We start from the raw sequence: 18,927 nt of genomic DNA on the forward strand, positions 1-18,927 counted from the left end.
TTGAGTGTTTTATAATTTTCTTTGTAGAGGCCTTTAATCTCCTTGTTCAGATTTATTCTTAAGGATTTTTTGGTTATTGTGAATGAAACTGTTATCTTGATTTCTTAAGTGGATTCATGGTTTATATATAGAAAAGGTTTTTGTAGGTTGACTTTATATTCTATTACTTTGCTGTATTTACTAATCAGCTCTAAAAGTTTTGGTTGAGTTTTTTGTGTCTTCTACGTATAGGATCATGTTATATATAAATAGAGATAATATCATTTCTTTTCCTATTTATATTCCTTTGATTTCTTTCTGTTGTCTTAGCACACTGGCTATAGTTTTCCAATGCTATACTGAAAAAAGGTTGTGATAATGGGCTTTCTTGTCTGTTTTTTATATTAAGGGGAATCATTGGTTGTATCATTAGGTTATTTATTTGTATAGTTTCTGTTTTTCTCATGTGGGCACTCCATGCTATAAATTTTTCTCTTAAAACTACCTTCAAAGTTTTCTGTTAACTTAGGTATGGTGTATATCTATTTTCATTTAATTCTAGGATTTAAAAAAAATGCTTGCCCATATTTCTTCTATGTTCTAGTCCTCATTTAAAAGTGTGTTAGGCTGTCTGTGGTGGTGCACGGTTGTAATCCCAGTATTCAGGAGGCTGAAACCAGAGGATCACAGTTTGCAGACAGCTTCAGGTACTTAGTGAGGCCCTTTGCAACTCAGTGAGACCCTGTTTCAAAAATAAAAAGACTAAGCCTGGCGTGGTGGCACATGGTTGTAATCCCAGCACTTGAGAGGCTGAGACAGGAAGATTGCATAGGTTTGAAGCCAGCCTCAGCTACTGAGTGAGGCTCTCAGAAACTTAGTGAGACCCTGTTTCCAAATAAAATATAAAATAGGTCTAGGAGTATGGCTCGGATGTAGAAAAGCCCCTGGGTTCCACCCCAGTACCACAAAATATATATATATATATATATATATATATATATATATATATATATATATATATATATATATATGAAAAGACTAAAATATAGGGCTGGGAGTATAGCTTGGAGATAGAATGCCCCTGAGTTCTATACCTAGTACCACATAAATAAATAAATAAATAAATAAATAAATAAATAAAATGGGAGGCTGAGACAGGAGGATCGTTGTTTGTAGACAGCCTCAGCTACTTAGTGAGGCCCTTTGCAACTCAGTGAGACCCTATTTAAAAATAAGGAATAAAAAAAAAAATAGGGCTGTGGGTGTAGCTCAGAGGAAAAATGCCCCTCGGTCCTATTTTCAGTACTGCAAAAAAGTGTGTTATTCAATTTTTATGCATTTTTATAATTTATTTGGGTCTTTCCCATGTTGATTTTTACTTTTATTCTATGATAATCTGAAAAGATGCAAGAAATTATATTACATTTAAAAAAATTTGTTGGTATTTGTTTTGTGGCCAAGAATATGCTTTACTTTGGAAAACTCTCATGAGCAGCTGAAAAAAATGTGTATTCAGCTATTGTTGAATAGAATATTCTGCATATGTCTATTTGGTCTATTTGGTTGATAGTGTTCCTTAGGTCTGAAGAGTCTTTACTGAATTTTTTCAAAAATAGACACCAAAACAGAGACTTTATAGATTTGCAGTTTGGCCAGAAAGGCCTGTGTAAAGCTGTGGCCCAAAAAGATAGTGGGGTGATAGGAAAAATATGATGAAGGGAGGTTGAATGCTTTGCATAGTAACAAAAGAGCACAGTCAGGGCATTTGAAAATTCACATAAAATTCATACAGTGTAAGCACATGTGTGAAACCAGGGAAAACAATGGTGGCCATTTTGAGAAAAGACACTCAGATTTCTTCCTTGTGGCCTGGTTGGAGATAAGACTAGCAGAGGCCCAGATGCATGCAGACTCAGCTGTGGTCCTAATGGAGATGGGCCGTATAGATATGATTGTAAAACGTTCAGCAGCAATGATTGAAGACAGTGTGATGATCATTCTTTCTGGCAGTCAGTTTTGGGGATCATGTAATATGAACTTTGCTGAAAATACAGGGCCATGACGTCTTACCCCCAGAATTTAAAGGAAGATCTGGGAATCCAGACAATATACGGCAGGGTCAGAATCCCTGCAAGCAGACCTAAAGGGGCAATTCATAAAGCTGTGGGAGTGAAGGCAAAGTTGCAAGGAAAACCCTCTACATTTGGAAATGTCAGAGGCATGGAATTACCATGAGAAAAAAATGACAGCCATGGATCCAGGCTGAAAGAGTCAGTACACTTCCCTTTGCAATCAACCAGGCCACAGAAGCGGGGCTGCCAAACTCCCTTGGAGATGACATCTCGTTACCATGTGCCTCGTGATGTAAAAATGCAGCCACAGGACTAAAGGCTTGTCCTGTTGAATTTGATACTCTTCCGGTTCTATTTCTTCTTTCTATGACCCCATTTTTCCTTTTGGGAAGGCAAACATATGCATACATTGGATATATGTAATGTGATTTTTATTTTACAGGGGCTCACAGCCAAGAGTTCGCTTTGAGTCTTAGAGGAGACTTTGGACTTTGTGACTTTTCAGTGATGGTGAAACTGTGAAGACTGTGAATATCTTGGAGATGGACTAAATGTATTTTTTATTCTGAAATGGGAATAAGGTCTTTAGGAATGAAGGATAATAAAATGTTATAGCTAGCCGGGCGTGGTGGCGCACGCTTGCAATCCCCGCGCTTGGGAGGCAAAGACAGGAGGATCGCGCAGGTTCGAAGCCAGCCACGCACTCTGGCTTAGGAGACCCTGTTTCCAAATAAAAATGTAAAAATAGGTCTGGGAGTGTAGCCCGGAGGTAGAAGGGCTTCCAGGAACCCCAGTACCACAAAAAAAAATGTTATAGCTCGATATATATTGTCCCCTAGTAACTCATTTATTAATGTTAACAGTTTATACAGTTAAGTCATGAGAGATGCAATGCCATCAGTGGATATATCCATTTGTAATGGATTTATCTGGGTGGAAACCTAGGTCAGTGGAGTGGGGCAGTGGAGCAGGCTGCTTCCTGGGGTATGACCTTAGAGATTACACTTATGTCTTTATCTCTCACTCTTTTCTGCCTCTCTCTGGCTTCTGGCCTCCATGATGTGAGGAGCAGACCCTGTGGGCTCTTCCTCACACTCATTCCCACTACCATGAACTTAGCTCGAGCTTTGTTCCCCAGCCTTACATAGATGGAACTCAGAGATCTCTAAAAAACCTGAGTAAATAAATCTTCATTCTTTTATTTTGTGTTGTCTGGGCAGTCTGAATATCCACAGTGTTCTTGAAAAGGTGGATTGTAGCTGCCTGAGTCCTCCAGGAAGGGTCTGTAGTTTTATATTTTCTTGATCCTGACAACTTTAGCTCAGACACAGGAGTTAACTGGGTGGTTTGGAGAGTCTTTGTTTTAAGATATTTGAGCTTGGGAGCTTGGAGAAAAGAATGCATTTGCCTTTTTAGTTTGTTCTTTGCAATCACTGGCTCGATAGGATTTAACTTACATGGAACCCAGCACAGTTAATTCCAATCCAGTCTGAGCTAGTCTGCCAAGCCTAGTGTAGGAGCTCAGTTCAAAATGATAATCTTTTGTAAATTTTATTTAACAACATATTTTTCTCTGATAACTCTCTTCTGAAACTTCATGTATATTCCTTCAGTATTTTACTGGCATTAATATTATCGAGGAAGTTTGTGGCTCTTGGCTTTCCTACCCCCACCATAAAAATTTTAAAATATTGAATGGTGGAAAAATTATTTTTTAATCTTGAATTTCTGTAATTTGACTATGATGTTTCCATTTCAGTACTCTAAATAAAATTTTCCAAATAAAGCATGCTTCTTTCAATTCACAGATTCAGTTCTTCCTACACACCACTGTACTTTTCCTGGGTTATACAGATGACCAGTTTTCTATTCTTTTTGTTTGTTTGTATAAAATTTCCACTTAAAGAACATGCATGGTCTTTATGCTATTTCTTCCTTAGTTACTGCTCATCTCCATCATCACAGCCCAGTTGTTTTAATGTCTAAGTGCTCTCTCTCTGTGATCATTTTGATTGCCTCAAGCTTTTTACATAACATTAATTTTATTTCATTTTAGCCATGTATGTTCTAATTTCTGCCATGTAGTTTGTTTATTGTCCCAGAAATTGTGGGTTTTTTTGCTTCTCAATTTATTTTCTTAGCTCTGACATCACCTCTTGCCTTGTATTCTGTTATTCTATCATCTAGACTTCAAGGTATCAGATTTCCTCTCACCTTCAAATTTTTAATTGAATTTTTTAATTGAGATCTTTGACAGGACAAAACAGTAACATGAGTTCAGCCAGTGCTTCTTGAGTTATGTTTTTTATAAAATTACTTTCTCTATATTATGTATGTTCAGTTTGATAACACTTATTTTCCTCTTGCTCACCATGAGCTTAAGTTATCTCTAATTAGACTGTTATATGGTAGTATGAGGTAATTCTCTTTGATGCCTGCTGTCCTTCTGACATTTCAGCAAATGTTTCCTCTCTGTTTCTATAAGAAGTTTATAATTTTCTAGCTTATTGATTTGCTAATTTATTATGTGACGCCGGTATTGCACTTCACATTCAGTGGCCGTCGGAATGTAAGTCAACGTATCATAAACAAATGTCATGGGCTAGCCTGATGGCGTGTCCTTCTAGACTTCAACTTTCCCGATGACGACAACGCACTCTGCGTAGGTCCTGGTTTCAGTATGAAGATTTATATGGAGCAGAACTAAATCTAGTCTTCATGTCCCCGCTGGACCCCGAAGTGTCACAGCCATTTCACAGGCCCATGAATAACAAAAGATAAATGTCATTTACAGCCACCCACATCCTGTGGTTATTGTTTAGAATTACTATCTCCAAAGCTGACTAAGTCATCTTCCTGTTTTATATAAAATCAATGTGTTTTGCCTCAAACTGAATGTTTTCTTTTACACTTTTATTAGTTCATTTTTTATTATACATCATGGTGAGGTTCAAAGTGATAAAAAACATATCGCTTCTCTTCCTCTTGCTCTCCATGAGCTTACGTTATCTCTGATTAGACCGTTATAAGGTAGTATGAGCTAGTTCTCTTTGATACGCGCACGCAGCACGGGATGTCTTTCCTGAAGCATTCCACCCTGCTCTCCCCCTCTTCGTACATATTAGTGAGGTTGGTAGTGATACCTTCATATATGGGCATAGCTTTGTTAACTTGTTTCCGTGTCTCTTAGACTGCAAGGTTGAGAAGAGAAGAGATAAGCTGAAGCCAAGAGGGGGATACATAAAACACACAGGCTGCTTTTCCTGAGATCCCATTTGATGTCCTGTATCCGGAAGGCACTCTAGTCCTATAGCTTTGATGACTCCTTCATCTTCATGATGACCTTGGAAGATGGTCCTTCTTGGTGGCTTGTCCTACCAGCCTGTGTCACGAAGTGGTCTTGCTTTGATATTTAGGAGATTTTTCTTTTGAGAATTTTCTGATCTTTCCCAGAGATGTTTAACTATGGTTAGTCTATTTATTAATGAATTGGAAGATATCGATACAAATCCTTAGGCCATTATTAAGACACCCATCTTAGGTGTCACAGGCTCTGTGAAGAGGGTTAAAAGCTATGCTGTGTAGCTTGATTCAAGTCACACATGACTGTTCTATCCGCTTTGGTTTTCATCGTACTTGTGAAATGAGCTGGTCTGGTTGTTGCAGAAAAATTTTTGTCATAGTTTTAAAAACTTCCCATCGAGCCGCGCGTGGTGGCGCACGCTTGTAATCCCAGCATTCGGGAGGCTGAGACCTGGAGGATCGCGGTTCGTGGACAGCCTCAGCTACTTAGTGAGGTCCTCTGCAACTCAGTGAGACCCGGTTTCAAAATAAAGAATAAAAATAGGGCAGGGGTGTAGCTCGGAGGTAGAATGCCCCTGGGTTCCATCCCCAGACCCGCCAAAAACAAACAAACAAAAAAAAAACCTTTCCATCTATTTATTTACTATATGATATTTTACTTAGGCTGTAGGGATGTAAACATCATGATCCTACCTTATTTTGCAATCCTAACTTTGAATTCACTTGTATATTATGTATAAAAGCAAATGGGAAGCTTAAACAATTCCTAGAGACAAGATTGTGTTTTTGTGTAGGAAGTGTGCTGCCAGTTTTTCCAAATGATCTAGCTGAGAATGAACTTTTTAAAATAAAAACATTTTCAAGTATATTGTGTATCACAATGTGTTCTTGCTTGATTTGAAGCCTTCGTTCTTCTATATTTTATTTTATTTTTATTTCTATAATACTCCTTTAATACCGTAAAAATGCAGAGAAAAAAGTCAGTTTTTTATTAATATAAAAGAATCAAATATTAGCATTTGGACAAAGGAGACATGAAAAAAATTCTATGGTATTGGTGGTGTTTTTTGTTGTTGTTTTATTTCATACTGTATGATTGACTAATTAAAGTCAGGTAAAAGTAAGTTGAAATGAGGTCTTTCTTCAACATTTGCCACCAGTGTATTACAGCAAGGCCTAAAAACAAATATTTAATTTTCTCATAGTACTTCATTTACATTAATCTAATAATTAATATTTTTATGCCAGCTACCTTTTGATATGCTATTTTTTTCTTGTTTTAAATTTGACCCACTTTATCCAGAAGCTATGCTAAATCATTGTCATCAGAGTTTACAAATATCCCATTAGGAATAAATTTAAGTGTGTGTGTGTGTGTGTGTGTGTGTGTGTGTGTGTGTTTCTACGTGTGTGTGTATCAGTAAATAGAAAAAATGGCTTAGCAGAAGCATCTTCAATCTAAAACTGGTAAAGGCATTTTTATCAATATTTGTTGGAATTAGTGCGTAGTGGATTGGGCTATTCATTTCCAAAGATAATATTTATTTTAGAAATTGGTCTTCTTTGCAAAGTCAAGCTTTAGTGGGGAGAGAGAGGGGAAGGAGGAGTGATCTTTATGCATATCAATTTTGTCAGTTCTCTTGTATAATCCCCCCAAAATTAAACCTTGAAACAGGACTAATATTCCTATAAAAAAACGCAAGTCATCGAACCACATGTCAGTGATGAGAGTAACTGTGCTTATAATGTGGTGGAGACACAAATAGCATGAATAGATGGGAACGGCCTCTTGTCGGTTGGCATTGGGTCATTTAGTATTTAAATCGACCTTCACTACTGGTAAGCTGAATTGTTCATTAATGGTTTTCCTGAGCAACCAAAAATAGCACATTGAACAGTGTGAAAATATTATACACAACATTATCTTGAGTTATGGGTATTGCCTACAAGTAAGATTTAGGGTGATTCGCCCAAGATAATTTATTAAGTGGGTGGTAGCAAACGTTTTAAATCCTTACCTTCTAACATTTTGTTGTTATCGCTTCTGCCTCTGACCTATGCTTTTTCTGAAGTTGTTAATTTAACATAATTGTGTGATTCTTACTTAATTAACAGTGGAAAAGGTGGTGTGTTTACCGTGGGATTACTGAGTAGCTTTCTGACTATTGTAAGCAAATGGCCCCTCTTAGCAGGCTTCTGGTATAAATTCTGATTCATGTTTTGAATCGGGTTATCATATATACCTTTTAGGTCAGTCCTGCATCAATTATTCTAGAGCATTTAAAATTTTTCCAGACTATTTAGGTATCTGATATAATTAGATGCATGTGTTATCTTTCCAACACAGTTCATTATAAAACTTTTTTATTGATCCAATTCCCAGGAATAACTCTGGAGTGAAAATAAAACCTCTGCTTAAAGGTTGACCTGACTTTTCTCAATAGACAGTCTTGAGGTGTGCTCACAGAGCGACCTGTCACTGTACCGGGTTAACTGTGACAGTTTGAAATGACTCTGGTTGTAGAACTTCCTGTAGGCAGTTTCTGCCTGCTTTGTTAAATTGCACACATTTTTCAGTCAAACATTTTCCTGGCTGCATCAAAGGTGTTGAGTAACTGTGTTAACCTTGGTGTGTTTTGGCAATAGGAGATCAAGGAAAAGTCAATAAATGTCTCCCAAAGCCCCGATAAACTCCAAGGCCACTAACAGAGGTGTTTATGGGCTGTGAGGGACAATTTGGTCAAGTGTAAGCTTCCCTTCAAATTGCTTATTGCCATTTTAGTGTTAGCAGAACATATTTTAAGTCACTTCTTTGACAGAACATATTGGTTGGCATTGCGTAGGCTTCTGTGTTTTTATGAGGCAGATGGCAATTACCCATTTCTGTGCACTGTTATCTTTTAGCTTTAAGTATCACATTCACTGATGAACTGGACCTCGTTTGAATTTTCTTTTCCACTTTGAGCAGTTCCACCTTATAAAATCTTTTTATAAATAGACATTAAGATGAATTTCTATGATATAATAACATTAAATGTTATAAGAAGCAAAAGATTTTAAAGGTTAGTTCACAATTGTGATGGAGTTTCTTTCTTTGAATTAATTTTCCTCATTTCTTTTCTGCTGTGAGGTTGTTTTAGAAGTCTGACCATGATTAATACAAATGCAGGTAGAGACTAAGGAGATAAAACCATCTGTTATTCTTTTAGATTTTCAGAAGTAAAAAAAAAAACACATTAAAATATGATGTTGTTTTTATTTATAGTTAAAATAGTCTTCTGAATGTAAGCTCTCACACAGAAATGATAAAGAATATAGACCTGGAAAATTTTCAAATATTTATAAACTTAAATATTGGCCAAAACATTTATTTTTATAAATAAATTTTAAAATCTATTATTTTTTGAAGTGGATATTCAAACTGGCATATTTTAAGATCAATCAAGATGTACAGGGTTACACAATTTTCCATTCATTTTGTTTTCTCAAATTAGCCTGGTGAAAGGGAAAATAATTTTAACTTATTTTAATTTTATCATCCCCTTTGTTTTTACTTTGATTATAGAGTTTGACATATAGAGGTTGACATGGTTATAGAGTACATATATGATATCACTTGGGAAGAAAAAATGTTTTAATTTTTTGAAATGCACTCAACATTTTTTCATCTAGTTAGTGATTCTAAAATATATTTAAATTGTTCTCGAGATTTCTGATAGTGGCAGATGTTGATACAATAATATTACCCATCTTCTTTTTTTAAGGTGTCATATTTATAATACTAGAACTGGCCTGACTATGTGATGGAGTCACCACTACTTAAGAAAGCATAACAAATAGTGGTGTCATTTCCAGGCCAGATTCTAGCCATCTAACCTGAATTCCAGACATTGTTTACTCTGGAATTCACAGCTCCTGTTAGCATCCTAATCAGTTCCCTATGTGTTACAAGTTCTCCCTCAAACCCCGCTCAAGACTGTACTGCTGCCTGAGCTAACCTCTGAGCACCACTTTGCCTTCCTGTGCCAATCACATCCTACTCTCCTTTTCTTCCCTCTCAAAAGTTGCAGTGTCCTTGGTACTTTGCTCTAGGTCACAAGTAACTTCCCACTTGCCAAAGTAGAGGTTTCTTCCTGCTCACCCGTCATGTCTCTGTGCCCTTTGGCACTCTTGGCTACATACTTTCTCGTTCCTACTTTTTTGGGCCTCGGTGACATTGGTTTCCAGGGCCTGCTCTGCTCTTTCTCAGTCTTCTCCAGAGAGATCTCATCCATGCCATCATTTCAACTCTCAGCATATGTTGCTGGCTCCAGAATTTCTATTTCTGTTGCTCACAACTCTCTGGGTTTCAGGTCTTTATTTGTTTATTTTATTTTATTTTATTTTATTTTATTTTATTTTATTTTATTTTATTGTGGGTTGGGGATGGAACCCAGGGGCATTTGACTTCAGAGCTACACCCCCTGCCCTATTTTTTATTCTTTATTTTGAAACAGGGTCTCACTGAGTTGCAGAGGGCCTCACTAAGTAGCTGAGGCTGTCTGCCAACCGCGATCCTCCGGTCTCAGTCTCCCGAATCCTGGGATTACAGGCATGCACCACCACGCCCGGCTTCAGGTCTTTATTTTTAATTGCTTAGTTCAGAGACAGGGACTATTTGACGTTTCTAGAGCATCACAGGCTTTATCAGCTCTCTGGCTGCCAGGTACTAAGCTTCACTTCTGCTACAGACTCATCATCCGCTGTGACACCATTTAACCTGGAGGCCAGAGAGCTGTTTCTGTGTCCTCTCTCTAGTATGAGGGTATTACATACAGTTGTCAGTCACCCTGACTTGGAAATTCCCACTCAGGATTGTTCCCCAAATCTTCTCTCTCCTTCCCATTGAATTTTGAAATTGCCCATGCTGTCTTGCTTGTTATAATCACTGGATAATAGATCTTCTTGTCTCCAATATTCCTTCTACTTCAATTTAAACTACATAATAACTCCAAGCCAGGTGTTGTGGTTCATACTCTTAATTTCACAACTTGGGAGGCTGAGGCAGGTGGATTGCAGGTTCACAGCAGGCCTCCACAACCTAGTGAGATCCTGTTTTCAAAATTTAAAAAATAAAATAAAATAGGGCTGAGCGTGTAGCTCAAAGGCAGAATGCCCCCTCAGTACAATCCCTAGTAATACACAAAAATTAATATTAATAACTCCAGAGATTTATCATCCTAAAAGAACGAACCCTGTCATTTTTTCTTTTTTTTCTTTTTTTTTTTATGGTACTGGGGATGGAACCCAGGGGCATTCTACCTTCAAGATACACCCCCCAGTCCTTTTAATGTTTACTTTCATACAGGGTCTCAATGAGTTGCAAAGGACCTTATAAGCTGAGGCTGGCCTGAACCATGGTCCTTCTGTCTCAGCTTCCCAAATACTAGGATTATAAGCATGCACCACCATGCCCAGCTATTTTCTTGATCAAAAATTTGGCAAACTTTTGTCTTTCAAAAACATACATTTCTCTTTCCTTCTGGTAGTTGAGTTGATAAATTGTCTTTACATTCCTAGTTAGGGTTTTCCCCAATACTTTTCTCTGTGTCTCAAAGTTTTATGTGTTTCATTGAAATAAAAATGTAGGATCTAAATTCATTGAAATATAAATGCAGAGTAGCTTTTTTTTCCTAGTCCTGCTATCAATTTTTCTCCGCCAAACCATTCCTGTCCATAGAGATGTGTTCTCTTTCCTAAAATGGGACAGCTTCTGAATCTTGAGATTATTTTAGTTTTTCAAACAGACCTATTTCATATTCAGATTTAATTTTGATTTTATTGAAAGTTAAAAAGATATTTTTGAATTTAAAATCTTTAATAAAAATGAAACAAGCTGGGCGTGGTACACATGCCTGTAATCCTAGTTCTTGGGAGACTGAGACAGGAGGATAACAGGTTCATTTAGCAAGACCCTGATTCAAAATAAAAAAATAAAAGGGGCTGGTGGTGTTGCTTGAAGATAGAATTCCCCTTGGTTCAATATCTAGTACCACCCCAACACATGCAAAATTAAAATATGTAGAAAAATATATATTATAATTAAAGCCAGCCAATATCCATCCTAAAAATTATTACAGTATTAGGGAGTTTTGTCGTGAAGTTTGTGGAAATGATATGAGTTCTTTTCATCATGATTATTAGTATCACCAACGTATTTCTAATATTTCTCTGAACCAGTATCAAAATACATCCTATCTCGCAATTAAGTTTGACTTCAGGTCAAGCATTACATATTGTACTTGGAAACATTGTTTGAATTTATATACATGAGTGGGATGATAAATTATAATATGAAAGAAAATGCACAGTATTTTAGGTTAAAATGGAAACCTTCTAAACATTTATAAACATAAATAATTATTAGTGATAGAATTACAAGGAATTTATCATTTTAGAAAGCCAACAAAATTGCAACCAAAATAGCCAACTCTACCAAGGTAACCTCTGTTCAATATCTTATGATAGTCATTATGAGATATTTAAGCACCTACTTAAAATGAAGTTGTCCTTTTCCTTCTGCCTGGATGTCATATCTTCTTGGTGAAAGAAATGTCTAAAAATATCCCTTTCCCTGTCTAATTGAGTGTGTATGAGAGTATGCTGTAATTGGTATTCTGATTGCACTGAGATTCCTCATCATACCCATTTTTGTTTCAATACTGTCATTATCTTAGTTTTACATTATCATACTTTAAGTCCTCATGATATATGCGAAGAAAGTTGTAAAAGATGAGAGTTATAATTGTGGTTCGTAGAAAAAAGTATACCCGGGGGTCTCTGAGAAGGAGAGGTAACCCTGAAATAAAAAAAGAAATAACTCACAGTACAGATGATGATCTACAAATGGCGGAAGGATGGCGTTCCAAATCCAAAATGTAAAAGTTTTGACATTTTTCTTATTATTGATCTAGTGCATGCAATCTAGTTGATACTAGAGGAAAGCTGTTATATATTTTTTTAAAATATTTCAGTTAGATTTCAGAAGATGAAGAATAAAATCCGAGGCCATTTTTGTTGCCTGTTTTGTTTTTGTCCTGAAGGAATTTATACTATAATGAGCTATTCCTTGAAAGAATAAAACACATGGCTGTGACAGCTCTTTCATTTTTTCATTTGCTATTTTGAGCTGCTAACTTCTGACCACACCACATTGCTTAACTCAGTCACTTCTGTTTAAAATGAATATTTTAAAGAAAGCTGAAATTGCTTTGAAATAGATATAACATAGAAATGAAGTATACAGATGTTATTTACAACATGTAGACCCATATAAAAAGACATGTAGCATGCATTTATTCATACCACATACATATGTAAGAATGTTCTTCAAAGCAAAAAAATGAAATTTTGATTAATTATTTTTTATTATATTTGTTATTTTTATTGGTGCATTATAACCATACATTCTACTGAAGTTTAGTGGGACAGAAATATACATACACCTGGCCACTGTGGTGTTTTCCTACAAATTATCATAAACCAAAGGGCTATAGGTTAAAGAAAATCGAACATTTGTTTGAATTTGGAAATAGGACAAAGATTATTGTGGTGTAGGAACAGAGACTGAAATACCAAGAAAACAATAAAAGTAAAACTGTATAGCCTGTTAATATCTCACGCTATGGCCACCAAGCAGAAAGAACAAAAGAGTTATGAATATTTCTGTGCTTATTAGATGTTTGAGTTGAAGCTCCCATGAGTATTACATACCATTGCCAGTATTCTACTGGTATTAAATACGTATCTTTGTTGCTTTTTTTTTGCTTTTGGTAAACCTAAATCTTCTAAAATGGTATTTCTTGTTATTACTTGTTAAATAGTAAGGTAGATTATAGTTCATTCTGTAATTTATCCTTCTCATGAAGAAATCTTTAAATGGGTTAAAATGTTCATTTGCGAGAAATAGTGGTTGATGTTTCTTCAATATAGGTGATTTAGTAGATTTTCATATTTACCCCATTCTTTGCTTTAAAAACCGCATCTCGGGTATAATTTCCTAAACATGAAAGATAATATCCCCATGTTACCTACTTCTAATAAACAGATATTATTTCATAGTTTTTCTAGGTATTGGTGGAGGATGAGAGTAATAGACTCTAATTTGAAAATAAATTTATTCTCAGAATTGAACCGTGAAATTTAGTTCTCTGGCATGAGAACAGAGTTAAGAGTATGTAATACTGACATTCTGACCAATTTATTTCATGAAAATGTCTCCCACTCAGTCTGAGCTTAAAGGCCACGGTGGCATTTGAAGGTATGGGTCCAGGCGAGAGGGACTGGCTGAAATGGTAGTCCCTGGGGTCAGAGACTGAGTTCTCCCAAGTCTCTTCAAAGTACTAAAACACTTAATTCTCTGAATTATAGTCATTCTGGTCAAAGGGTGATTTCTCTCTGTAGCTGAACCTTATTTTCTTTTGATGCCTTAAGTTTTCAGAAGTCCATTCTCCACCAATAAATTATCAACCTTAGTTTCTGTTCCTCTCCCTCCTTTTCCGTTTGACTCGTACCAACTCTGTTAATTAAATGGCTCTACTTTCTCTTTAGCCTTCTCAGTGTGTTCTGTGAATTGACTTCATTTATTTTCTTCTGCATACATTTGGTTCTACATATTAGACTTTGCCCATTGTTTCTCCTATTATTTTCTTTTTTTCTGGAATTTGTTTAATTTGGACTTTTTTTGTGGTACTGGGGACTGAACCCTGGGGCATTCTACCTCTAAGCTACACCCCAGTTCTATTTTTTATTCATTATTTTGAAACAGGGTCTCACTATGTTGCAGAGGGCCTCACTAAGTAGCTGAGGCTGGCTGCGAACCTGCGATCCTCCTGTCTCAGCCTCCCAGGTATTGGGATTGGCAAGCGTTCGCCACCATGCCTGGCTAATTTATACTATTTTTAATAGTATCAATGTTGTCAGGGGAAAAGGAGGCCATCATAGTTACCAGTCATCCTTCTCAAATTCTGACGCCAACTTCATTGTTTTAGTATAGTTTTTCCTATAAAACTAACTTAATGTTTATGATTCAATAGTTCTTAAAGAGAATGTAATTGAATTGCAGATGAATTTTATTATGTAATATGCTATTTTATAACTTTAATTTATGATTAGGTATAACACTATAGTTATAGATACATAAACTATAATTTGATGATTGTTTATTCTAACCAAAATTCCAAAATAACTTTTTTATCTTATAAATTTTATTATGTAATATGCTATTTTATAACTTTTAAACTTATGATTAGGCATAACATTATAGTTATAGATACATAAACTATAATTTGATGATTGTTTATTCTAACCAAAATTCCAAAATAACTTTTTTATCTTATAAATTTTATTATGTAATATGCTATTTTATAACTTTTAAACTTATGATTAGGCATAACATTATAGTTATAGATACATAAACTATAATTTAATGATTGATTACTCTAAAATTCCAAAATAATTTTTTAATCTTATGAATAGATTATAGTTTTTTCTTGAATTAAAAAAAGGACAAACAATCTAGGTCTCCAGAACTGAATTAATCTAATAAAATATTGTTTTCTGAGGTTCATTGATTAACAATTCCCTCTGATAATTTAGGAAATGAATGAATAGAAGTTGGAAGTTTAAAAATACATTTTAGCAATATAAATTTAAGCTAGATAGACATTATATTTTGCTTCATTTCATATTTCAGTGATTGTGTGCCTCCTTCATAAAGCTTAAATTACATGCTAAGTAATGGCAATGGCATTCTATTTTTAAAATGATAAACTCTTCCCTTGTAAAGATGCAATATGAATGTTTCCATCACTTAGATAATTAGATTTTAGTTTCTACCTCTGAGCACGGGCAAGGGTTAGGAACTTCTTTCGTTTCTTCAAATTTTTGTAGAGAAAGTGCAGTCTCATGGAAAGTGGTAACAAAATAATAACTGAGTGCTAGTTGGGAAAAGCATGTTTTTTTTTAATCAATAGGAAAAGAGTGAAATCATTTTTCTCACCTAAGCAAATCACCTTTACAGAAGAAGAGCACTCCTCTAGAAGGATATGCACGACCCAGCCTTTCCCTCAGAGACTAAGGGAATACTCTAGGGTTTGGGAGTGACCCCCAATGCTGGGAGATGCTAATTAAATTAATGTGTAGAAAAGAAAAAAGATGACCTTGCAGTGTGAGCACCCCAAAGGCTTTCCTCCTAGGCTCCATCCTCAGCCTTCTGCAGCTTCTTCTCTTTAGCATCTCACTGGCATACTTAGGACCTGGCATGTGATACCTGCTTCCTTCAGGTCTTCTTGCTTAAGCTGCAGTGAGAATATCTGACTTGTTCTATGACTGATGAGTGTTGCAGAAAGAAATGTAATTGCTTTGTCTATGGCAGTTAGTGGATATTCCCTTTGGAAACTCAACTTGCTTCATTTAGACCCAAACATGCCAAGCAGATGCAGAGGATCAACACACAACATATGATACAGGCGGATATCTTTCTCTTTTATGTTTCATTTTTAATGTAATAGCGAACTAACATCTGTTGTTCTGAGCATCACAAATCTGTTTTGTCAATGCTAAGGTTTGCCAAGCATCGATATTTTCCTAAAAATAGAATGTGTGTGGCAATTGGACTACATCATATTTTTATGTCAGAGTCAAATGTTCTTTGGAAAGGTCACTGTGTGTGTGTGTGTGTGTATGTGTGTGTGTGTGTGTGTGTGTGTGTGTGTGTGTGTGTAAGAGAGAGAGATCTGGCGAGCCATACTACTATGATAAATGTAATTTCAATGGTATATGAGGTAAATGGTAATGTTCTGGGGAGTAGATGAAGGAACAGAGATGAGAAGACAGGTAAACATGTTTCAGAGATAATGAAGTGTTGTCAACAGCTTCTCACAAGTCCTTTGGGTCTGGGCATTAGAAAGAGCACTTTTGTTACTCTACACTTTAAGAGTTTGAATATATCATAGGATATCATTTGTTATGACTGTGAGCCGTCTCTAGCTCTCTGTTTAGAACCCTTGAATGAAATAAATAATAGAATCCTAAGGTTGCAGTATTCTTCCTTAGGGAAATAAAGAAAAATTAGGATATACCTAACAGGGGAAATTAACTTTAAAAATCACTTTAGCATGACTGGTATTATTTTTAATGGCAAATTAACCCATATGGTTAGACAATGTATAAATAAATCTAAATTTCTTTATAAGGGACACCTGTTGATTTGTTTCTTTGATGGGAAAATCTTGGTTGTACTGAATTTCTTCCTGTAACTGTCATTAGCTTTGTTCCTATAATGACAAGATAAAATAGTTTGGTTTCAGATAACATCACATTTAAAACATCCACCTTAACTTGCTTCTACTACTTAATCCATAATGCTGCCTTGAAAACACAAAACAATCGAGACAAAATAAGTTCACTTGAACATAGAATAAGAGAATAAAATCACTATTATTCTTGATTCCAATTTTTTAATCTAAACTTAAAACTTTCTATTCTTGAAGCTCACTTATGGCAGAACATTACTCTTCAGTGGATGACAAATTAGACACTTTTTGTTCATAAAGAAAAGTTATCACTCAAAATATTCTTAAAATATAGGATCTTTTGTTCATTACAACACCTGAGATCATAGCTTCCGGTATTATGTCCTACCACCAGAAATGATTTAGCTCTACAATTATAGAGCTTATGTTGATAATTTTTTTTAACTAAGAGTGCATGTATAAGTCCATATATGTTCATATTCTGATGAACTCGGGAGAATTGCAAATTAGAAATTTTATAAAGAAACTGGAGAATCGACCTGAGCACAAAAGGATTAAAAATTTCATTTTTCGACTTAACCAAATGAAGCATCCGCTGTGCTATAGGAAAAATACTATGGGAAAGAAGTCAGAAATGTGGCACTGGATTGCTGAGGCTTCCCAAACTATCAAACATTATTTTTTAAAAAATTTTTATTGGTGCATGTAGTCATACATCTTAATGGGATACAAGATGGTGGAGACATACATGCACACATCATTCAATTAGCCCTATCAAGCATTCTTGTTGAGAATGACTGGAGCTATCAAGATGCAGAAGACTGGCTGGGGACATTTGAAGTAGCATCCCATGTCTTGTGCTACCCTGGGCAGAGACATAAGCAGTAACATGAAATGGTTAAAGGATGTTTAAATCAGGTCAGGATCCTACCACAAAGACACATTGGTACAAAGTGGTCATTTTAATGTAATTGTTGGGATGAGATATTTGTGATTTCAGTTAATAGTAACTCAAAAACTAGAAATAATGCAATACTTAGATTACTTTTATGACTGTAACTAAAATATAATTAGTGCCGGGTGTGGTGGCACATGTTTGTAATCTCCGCACAGAGACAGGAGGATCGCGCAGGTTCAAATTAGACAAACGTATTGACATCAGTCACTAAGCCAAACATGGGAGGGAAGGGGGCAGGGATTGAATGGGGGCTGACTGGGTGATGTGTGCATGTACATCTACAAAAGTCTTTTTTTATTACCCCACTACGATGTATGAATATAATGCACCAATAAAAAATAAAAATAATAAAAAAGAAAATAAAAAGAAAAAATCCAAATATAAGTAACAACTTAAAAAAAAAGAAACCCTGTTTCCAAATAAATAAAAAGTATAAAAATAGGTCTGGGAGGGTAACCCGGAAGTAGAAGGGTTTCCAGGAACCCCGGTGCCACCAAAATATAATTAGTGACTATGACATTGGTTTGTGTTTAAAATGTTCCATAGTTGAAAAGAGAGGGTTTAGCATTATATAAATTAGTAATTCTTTCATTGAAAAGTGATCTATTTGAGCAGACGAATAACTCATGGTGGAGAAGAAATTACAGGTATACAAAGTCTCAGTTCTTCAGGTATTTTATCTGTGGATTTTACTAGAAATTAATTAGTATATAGTATAGCATATACAGTAAATACTATAAATTATTTGTATATACTATACTGAATAAATAATTCAGTTCATAGAATACATTGAATTTCTGAGGAGATATCTATTTCTATACTTTTAATAACAAAAACCCTATGCCGAGCAAAATATCAGAAATAATATTTCCCATTAGGGAACCTAACCTCTATTATTATTTTCTTTGTTTTTTTAAATCATTTGATGTTTTGGCGGTCCAAGTTTTGTCTAGAACTATTATAATTATTTAATAAGTATTCTCAGCTGAGCACACTTGTAATCTCCGTATTTGCGAGGCTGAGACAGAAGGATCATGGTTCGGGAACAGCCTCAGCTACTTAGTGAGGCCCTCTGCCACTCAGTGAGACCCTGTTTCAAAATAAAGAATAAAAAATAGGCCTTGGGGTGTTTCTCGGAGGTCAAACGAACCTGGGTTCTATTCCCAGCACCACACAAAAGTATTCTCATAGGTACTTAGAAATGTTGTACTGTTCTTTTCTCTTAAGTTGTGAGCTAAACGTTGTATGTAAGTATATTGGCCCTAAGTCTGCTTTTAAAATGGCAAACTGAAAAAAATAGAAAACTGAAACACTTTCCCCC

Source organism: Muscardinus avellanarius (genome assembly GCF_963383645.1).
Source record: "Muscardinus avellanarius genome assembly, chromosome: 6".
Taxonomy (NCBI): Eukaryota; Metazoa; Chordata; class Mammalia; order Rodentia; family Gliridae; genus Muscardinus; species Muscardinus avellanarius.